The sequence below is a fragment of the Rhincodon typus genome, chromosome 47, assembly GCF_021869965.1.
Source record: "Rhincodon typus isolate 14 chromosome 47, sRhiTyp1.1, whole genome shotgun sequence".
In the NCBI taxonomy this organism is placed as follows: Eukaryota; Metazoa; Chordata; class Chondrichthyes; order Orectolobiformes; family Rhincodontidae; genus Rhincodon; species Rhincodon typus.
The window spans coordinates 7664515-7674037 of NC_063378.1; the positions used below are offsets into that span (position 1 = coordinate 7664515).

General features: G+C 47.0%; 1 non-coding gene across 1 annotated transcript; it reads right to left on the bottom strand.

Moving 5' to 3' along the window:
* Positions 1-1024: 1024 nt before the first annotated feature.
* trnat-ugu lies at positions 1025-1097 on the bottom strand. The gene has a single exon. It is a non-coding gene; the product is annotated as a tRNA-Thr (tRNA).
* Positions 1098-9523: the final 8426 nt, after the last annotated feature.

Below are 9523 nucleotides of genomic sequence, written 5' to 3' on the forward strand. Positions count from 1 at the left end.
TTTGAACCCCAGTCCCCAGAACATTAAAGTTTGTCTTTGAGCTCGCAATCAATGCCAGTACACTGTGGCATCCCCACCAGACCCATCGGCTGGATGTTTGTGAATGCATTTCCAATCAAGGGGCTGCTTTATCCTGATGGTGTCGAGTTTCTTGAGTGTTGTTGGGGCTGCACCCATCCAGGGAAAGTGGCGAGTATTCCATCCCACTCCTGATTTGTGGCTTGCCAATGGTGGGACAGGGCTTTGGAGAGTCAGGAGTATGCAGTATTCCTAGCTTCTGGCCTGCTCTTGTAGCCCCTGTGTTTATGTGGTGAGTCCAGTTGAGTTTCTGGTCAATGGTAATCTTGAGGATGTTGATAGCGAGCAATTCAGTGATAGTAACACCGCTGAATGTCAAGGGGGGATGGTTAGATTGTCTCTTGTTGGTGATGGTCTTAGCCTGGCATTTGTGTGGCGCGAACGTCACTTGCCCGTTGTCAGCCTAAGCCTGGATATTGTCCAGATCTTGTTGCATTTGGTCTTTTAAAGCTCAAGGTCTCTTTAATGAGGAGGGCAGCAGCAGCAGGGAATGGAATAAAAGGAACTTTTAAGGCAAGTTGAGAAAACCGGAGCAGAAGGTGGCCATTCAGCCCCTCAGGCTAGTCTGGCCCATTGAATAAGGTCCGCAGGAAAGGAATTGGACAGTGAAAGAGAGAGAGGCAGCAATGGATTGTGGAGAGAGAGAGAGTGAAATGAAAAGAGTGAGGGAGGAGAGACAGGGATAAATGCAGGAGAGGGGTGGGTAATAGAGGGAGAATTGGAGAAGGACAGAGGGTGATGGTAAGAAACAGTAACTCTGTTTCTCTGTCCACAGATGCTGATAGGGTCTGTGCAGCACTCTCTACCTACGACCGGGATTTGCAGCAAGGTGCAGGGTTTGGTTTTGACGATAAGGAGGGAGTGAGATGTTTGAGGATGAGTGTGAGAGTTGTTTGAGAACAGAATGTAAAATGTTGCAAACTGACCAACTATCAAAAGCAGAGAGAGGCCCCAATGAGATTTGAACTCATGACCCCTGGTTTACAAGACCAGTGCTTTAACAGCTGAGGTATGGAGCCTAAACTGTGGGTTTTTTTGTTCCTCCAGCACATGTCGTGTGTGTGAAGAATGGGGTGGGACCAGTTGAATGTTGACATGGTGACTCACCCTGACATACCTGTGTCGCTCTCTTCAATGGCTATCTGCCAACTGCAACATGGGAGTAGCTTCATCCATAATGTCACACCTCCTTCCCAAGGCACCTCAGTAACTCTCTTCACTACCTCCATCAGTCTCTCTGTAACCTTTTAGTTCGACGAGGCAGGCAGTGTGCCCAGAGCAGGAGTGTGGCAACGGTTTTGAAGTAGTGGCTGGCGGAGGGTGAGCATAGGACCCAGTACCAGCTGCTATGTTGGTGAGGCAGGCCCAGTGGATAAAGATGGCACCTGAGGAGCAACATTGGGTCTGGCATTGGCAGAGGTGGAAGGGTTATGGACTCCCTTTAAAACGCGACATTTTACTTTAAGAATTATTCTTAAACTGTGCAAAATGGCACCAAGGGAAGATTTTCGCTGTATTTTTCGCTGCGAAATACACATGACAATAAAATCATTCATTTATTCAGTCAGAACAGAGGATGTTCCTGGTTAGCCTTGCGTTGGAGAGGATGTTGGATCCTCTTCAATCACGATTCAAACTTTGGACTGCAGTGAAAAATGCGGGGGGTCTCAGTGATCAAGTTTGCCCACAGTGTGGAGGCAGGCTGTTCAGCCCATTGAGGAACATCCCACCCTGACCCACCTCCTGCCCTATCCCTGAATTTCCCACCCGAGATACTGTGGGCAATTTAGCGCGGCCAAGCCCCCTAAATGTCTTCGGATTGTTAGAGGAAAACCAGAGCACCCAGAGGAAACCCGTACAGACTTGGGGACGATGTGTCAACTCCACACAGACAGTTGCCTGAGGCTGCATCTATCATCAATTCCCTTGATGGAAGGGGAAGCAGTGGCCTAGTGGTATTATATGGATAACATAAGAACTCAAGAACTAGGAGCAGGAGTAGGCCATCCGGCCCCTCGAGCCTGCCCCGCCATTTAATAAAATCATGGCTGATCTTTTCGAGAGTCAGCTCCACTTACCCACCCGCTCACCATAACCCTTAATTCCTTTACTGTTCAAAAATTTATCTAGCCTTGCCTTAAAAACATTCAGCGAGGTAGCTTCAACCGCTTCACTGGGCAGGGAATTCCACAGATTCACAACCCTCTGGGTGAAGAAGTTCCTCCTGACCTCAGTCCTACATCTGCTTTCCTTTATTTTGAGGCAATGCCCCCTAGTCCTAGTTTCACCTGCTAGCGGAAACAACCTCCCTGCCTCCACCTTATCTATTCCCTTCATAATCTTAGATGTTTCTATAAGATCTCCCCTCATTCTTCTGAATTCCAATGAGTATAATCCCAGTCTACTCAGTCTCTCCTCATAATCCAACCCTCTCAACTCTGGAATCAACCGAGTGAATCTCCTCTGCACCCCCTCCAGTGCTAGTATATCTCTTCTCAAGTAAGGAGACCAAAACTGCACACAGTACTCCAGGTGTGGCCTCACCAGGACCCTATACAGCTGCAGCACAGCCTCCCTGTTTTTAAACTCCATCCCTCTAGCAATGGCAGACAAAATTTCATTTGCCTTTTCAATTACCTGCTGCACCTGCAATCCTACTTTTAGCGATTCATGCACAAGGACACCCAAGTCCCTCTGCACAGCAGCGTGCTGCAATTTTTCACCATTTAAAACATAGTCCATTTTGCTGTTATTCCTACCAAAATGGATGACCTCACACTTATCAACATTGTACTCCATCTGCCAGACCTTTGCCCACTCACTTAGACTATCTATATCCCTCTGCAGACTTTCAGTGTCTTCTGCACACTTTGCTCTACCACTCACCTTAGTGTCATCTGCAAATTTTGACAAACCACACTTAGTCCCCAACTCCAAATCATCTATGTAAATTGTAAACAATTGCGGTCCCAACACTGATCCCTGAGGCACACCACTAGCCACTGACCGCCAACCAGAAAAACACCCATTTACCCCTACTCTTTGCTTTCTACTGGTCAACGAATCCTCTATCCATGCCAATACATTACCTGTAATACCGTGCAACTTTATCTTATGTAGCAGCCTTTGGTGTGGCACCTTGTCAAATGAAATAGTGGCATTATCCAGAGAACTAGATAATGTTGTGGGGACCCAGGTTCAAATCCTAATGCTGCAATAAAATATCTGGTATTAAGTGTGGATTGGCAGGGAAACACACATCTGGTTCACTAATGCCCTTTAGGGAAGAAAACTGCCATCCTTGTCTGGCCTACATTTGACCCTGGGAAATGAGCAATAAATGCTGGCCTCATCCTGTGAATGAGCTTTTTAAAAAAAATATTTGAATCAGGCTTTTGGGCGTTCTGAACATCCAAAGGATAAACAAATGCGTACTCTGAGTGGTTTCCTGCTTCTATGATGCTGCTTGGCCTGCTGTGTTCATCCAGCTCTGCACCTTGTTGTCTCAGATTCTCCAGCATCTGCAGTTCCTACTATTCCTAATCCAGTTGTTGGGAGTGTTTCAGTGGGAGGGGGTGCTCTTCCTGTACGTATTGGTCTCGGTCAGTCTCGCTGTAAAAGGAACAGGACAACAGAGACTACTGGTCAATGGATGTTCTTCAGACTAGAGGACAGTATGCAGTGAGGTTCCCTAGGGGTCAGTATTGAGGCACTTGCTTCTCCTGATGTCAATTAATGATGTGGATCTCGTGTAGCGGTAATTTCAAACTCTGCAGATGGCACGAAACTCAGAGGGATTGTAAACTCTGAAGATCGTAGTGTGGAAATCAGTCCCAGGGATTTATGCGTTTTAAGACATCCAGCACTACCTCCTTTGTGATATGGGCATTTTTCAAGATGTCGCGATTTATTTCTCCAAGTTCTACACCTTCCATATCAACCTCCACAGTAAACACTGATACAAAATACTTGTTCAGTATCTCCCCCATCTCCTGTAGTTCCACACATAGGCAGCCTTGCTGATCTTCAAGGGGCCTAATTCTCTCCCTAGTTACTCCTTAATGTATTTGTAGAATCCCTTTGGATTCTCCTTAACCTTATTTGCCAAAGCTCTCTCATGTCCCCTTTTTGCCTTCCTGATTTCCCTCTTAAGTATACTCCTACTGCCCTTATACTCTTCTAGGGACTCACTCGATCCCTGCTGTCTATACCTGATGTATGCTTCCTTCTTTCTCTTGACCAAGACCTCAATTACTATAGTCATCCAGCATTCCCTACACTTACCAGCCTTGTCCTTCACCTTAATAGGAGCATACAGTCCCTGGACTCTCATTATCTCATTTTTGAAAGCTTCCCATTTTCCAGCCATCTCTTTACCTGCAAACTTCCGCCCCCAATCAACTTTTGAAAGTTCTTGCCTAATACTGTCAAAATTGGCCTTCCTCCAAGTTAGAACTTTAACTTTTAGATCCGGTCTATCCTTTTCCATCACTATTTTAAATCTAATAGAGTTATGGTCACTGGCTCCAAAGTGCTCCTCAACTGACACCTCAGTCACCTGCCCTGTCTTATTCCCAAATGTAGGTTAAGTTTTGCTCCTTCCTTATTAGGGACATCCACATACTGAGTCAGAAAAGATTTCTTGTACACACTTAACAAATTCCTCTCCATCCAAGCCCTTAACACTTTGGCAGTCCCAGTCTATGTTTGGAAAGTTAAAATCCCCTACCATTACCACCCTATTATTCTTACAGATAACTGAGATCTCCTTACAAATTTGTTTCTCAATTTCCAGCTGACTATTTGGGGGTCTATAGTACAATCCCAATAAGGTGATTGTCCCTTTCTTATTTCTCAGTTGTATTCCCAGGAATATCCTCCCTAAGTACAGCCATAATGTTATCCCTAATTAAAAACACCACTCCCCCTCCTCTCTTGCCCCCCTTTCTATCCTTCGTACAGCATCCAGACCCTGGGACATTAAGCTGCCAGTCCTGTTCATCCCTGAGTCATATCTCTGTAATTGCTATGATAACCCAGTCCCATGTTCCCAACCATGCCCTGAGTTCATCTGTCTTACCTGTCAGGCCTCTTGCATTGAAATAAATGCTGTTTAATTTATCAGTCCTACCTCATTCTCTGCTTTGTTCCTGCCTGCCCTGACTGTTTGATTTACTCCTTTTCCCAGCTGTACCAGTCTCAGACTGATCTGTTTTCTCACTGTCTTCCTGGGTCCCATCCCCCACCCCCACCTTACTAATTTAAAATTCTCCCGAGCAGCTCTAGCAAATCTCTCCAAAAGTTTGTTAGTCCCCTTCCAATTCAGGTACAATTGATTCTTCTTATACAGGCCTCTTCTACCCGAGAAGAGATCCCAATGATCCAAAATTATGAATCTTTCTCTCCTCCTCAGCTCCACATTCATCTGCTCTATTCTCCTATTCCAACCCTCACTAGCTCATGGCACTGGGAGTATGCCTACTCTCGAGGGCTTCCTTTTTAAATTCCTGCCTAACTTCTTACATTCTCTCCTCAGAACCTCATCCTTTTCTCTCCTTTCGTTGTTGGTTCCAATGTGTACAACGACCTCCTGCTGGTCTCTCTCCCCTTTGAGAATATTCTGCACCTTCTCCGATCTATCCTTGATGCTTGCTCCAGTGAAGCAATACACTATTCTGATATCTCACTATTGGCCACAGAAATGTCTATCTATGCCTCTGACCCCTGTCAGAATCGATCGTTTGGAATCTGACGTACCCCTCATTACATTAGAGCCAATCTCAGTGTCAGAAATCTGGCTGTCAGTGTTATATTCCCAAGAGTCCATCACCCCCTACATTTTCCAAAACAGCATACTTGTTTGAAATGGGGATAGCCACAGGAGATTCCTACACTACCTGCCTTCCTCTCCTACCTTTCCTGGAGGTCATCCGTCTACCTGATTGTATCTACGGTTTATCTCCCTCCCTGCAATTGCCAACCATCACACCCCCTTAGCTCCTGCAAATTCCTCATTGCCCCTAACTGCTGCTCCAATCGATCCATGCGATCCGATAGGATTTGCAAACAAACGCACTTCCTCCAGACATGATCATCAGTAACATGGAAACCGTCCCTAATCTTCCACATCCAACAGGAATAACACATCATTCTACTAAAGGCTATTTTTGTACCTTAACAATCTACAGACCCAGAAAATAGCCCAGTCCTTCTGCTCTAATCACTCTCCTCCAGGCTAACTTAGTAACTATTTTTAAAGTTTAATCAAGAGACAGGTCTCAATAACAACATGTAAACACCAAAAAATCCCCCACTCTACTCGCTATTGTAGATTTACGGAAGATAAGCAGTAAGGTTACACTTTAAATGGCTAATTAGCTGTTCCTGTGCTCCGAGCTCCCCCAACACAGGTTTCTCCAAGGTCAGCTGTGAATTTAGCTGTTTGCTTATTTTTCTTAGAACAGACTCAGATGTGCAGAGATACTTGAAACTAGACAGCAAAGGTAGCAGCTGTGCAGAATGGCACATTTATATGCCTTCCTAGCTTCAGGGCAGCATCCGATTAGTGGTAGGCAGGGCTAAACTCTACTTAAGGAACCTGAGAAATGCCCAGTCTACCTCCAGAACGTTTGAGGCACAGCTGAGGTGGTTTGTCAGCTTGGACATAAATATAGGCCAAAAGGCCAATTTTCTTCTCCAAAGGATGTTACCTGAAGCAAATGGGCGTATGGATACATGGGCTATCAGGAGAAGGCCATTCAGCCTTTTCAGGCTACTCTGCCATTCGGTAAGATCATGTCTGAGCTAATTGTAACTGCACCTCTACATTTGTGTCTCACTCCCTTGCTTCCCAAAGATCTGTCCACATCATTCTTAAAAAACGTCCACATCTAACAGATCAGATCTAAGCTCTGCAGTCCTGCCACATCCAGTCGTGAAACAACTCACTGGAGGAGGAGGCTCCACTAATATCCCCATCCTCAATGATGGAAGAGCCCAGCGCATCAGTGCAAAATCTAAGGCTGAAGCATTCGCAGCAATCTTCAGTCAGAAGTGCCGAGTGGATGATCCATCTCGGCCTCCTCCTGTGGTCCCCAGCATCACAGATACCAGTCTTCAGCCAATTCGATTCACTCCACGTGATAATGGTTGGAGACACAGGATACTGCAAAGGCTACGGGCCCTGACAATGTTCCGGCAATAGAACTGAAGACTTGTGCTCCAGAACTTGCCGCTCCCCTAGCCAAGCTGTTCCAGTACAGTTACAACACTGGTATCTACCCAACAATGTGGAAAATTGCCCAAGTATGTCCTGTACGTAAAAAGCAGGACAAATCCAAACCGGCCAATTACTGCCCCATCAGTCTCCTCTCGATCATCAGTAAAGTGATGGAAGGTGTCAGTAACAGTGCTATCAAGCAGCACCTGCTCAGAAATCACCTGCTCAGTGATGCTCAGTTTGGGTTCCACCAGGGCCACTCAGCTCCTGACCTCATTACAGCCTTGGTTCAAACATGGACAAAAGAGCTGAATTCCAGAGGTGAGGGTGAGAGTGACAGCCCTTGACATCAAGGCTGCATTTGACCGAGTGTGGCATCAAGGAGTCCTATCAAAAGTGGAATTAATGGGTATCAGGGGGCAAACTCTCTGGTAGTTGGAGTCATACCTGACACATAGGAAGAACTGAAACAGTCCATGTTCAAATACAGCAAGACCTGGACAATATCCAGGTTTGGGATGACAAGTGGCAAGTGACATTTGTGCCACACAAATGCCTGGCTGTGACCATCACCAATATGAGACAATCTAACCACCGCCCCTTGGCATTCAATGGTGTTACCATCACTGAACCCCCCCACTATCAACATCCTGGGAGGTTACCATTGACCGAGAACTGAACTTGATCAGCCATGATTTTGTTGAATGGAGGAACAGGCTTGAGGGCTGAATGGCCGACTCCTATTCTGTAACAGGCCAGAGATCAGGAATCTTACAGAGAGTAACTCACTTCCTGACTCCCCCCAAAGCCTGTCCCACCATCGACAAGGCACAAGTCAGGAGTGCGATGGAATACTCCCCACGTGCCCTGGATGGGGGCAGCTCTAACAACACTTAAGAAGCTCGACACCATCCAGGACAAAGCAGCCCCCGCTCGATTGGCACCACATCCACAAACACCCCACTCCCTCCCCCCACCGACACTCAGTTGCAGCAGTGTGTACCATCTACAAGATGCTCTGCAGAAATTCACCAAAGATCCTCAGGCAGCACCTTCCAAACCCACGACCACTTCCATCTAGAAGGACAAGGGGCAGCAGATACATGGGAACACCAGCCCCCTGCAAGTTCCCCTCCGAGCCACTCCCCATCCTGACTTGGAAATATAATGCCGTTCCTTCACTGTCACTGCATCAAAATCCTGGAATTCCCTCCCTAAGGGGCATTGTGGGTCAACCCACAGCACATGGGGACTGCAGTGGTTCAAGAAGGCAGCTCACCCCCACCTTCTCAAGGGGGGCAACTAGGGACGGGGCAATAAATACTGGGCCCAGCCAAAGATGCCCACATTCCCACAAATGAATAGAGGAGAAAACATAATTTACATGTTAGAGAAGGATCAATAGAAGACTGAAGAGTGATCTGATGGAAGCGAGAGAGTGGATAAGGTGGGCTGAGGGGAGGGTCAGTTCACTTGGATAGTACAGACTAACACCAACAGCATTGGTTCAATTCCTGCACTGCTAGGGTCACCCACCTTCTCAATGTTGCTGCTCGCATGGTGACCCTCAGGTTAACCGCCCCCCCCACCACACCAGCACCCCCCCCTCCTCCCCTCCAATCCACTCCATGCCCCTCTCAATTGAGACAGTGGCCTTACATTACTCTGGGAACACATCCTGTTACTGGGGGAGAGAGAGGATAAAAACACACCATCAATCTCAGACCGTCAGACTGTAAGGTGAATGTGGAACACACTGTCAAAGGAAGTGGCTGTAGGGGATTGTCATTGCATGGGGAAGTTCAGCAAGGAACTAGGAAGTGAGGGTTACGATGGTAGACCAACAGAGAGAGCGAGCAGTGGCCTCAGTGTGGTGTGTGAGTGATAATAGAGCGTGCACCCTACATTTAGCTATCAGAGGGTGAGCTGTGCTGTTTTCATCCAGCCCAGCTCTCCTCATTCCGGGAAACCCCGCACTGCTCCTGCCCGGGGCCCAGGACCTTCCTAATGCTGCTCCCCCAGGATCGTCCCTTCATAATGAGAACAGGGTGGGGCAGAAATGGGCAAACTTTACCCTTCCACTGTTTTACTCTCTCTCTCTCTCTACTTCCCTATCACTCCTTCCCTCTCTGTCTTTCACTCCTTCCCTCTCTTTTCATGCTCCTCTCTCTCTCTGCTTTCCTCTCTGTCTCGTTTCCTCTCTCTCTCTTTCTCTCCTTCCCTCTC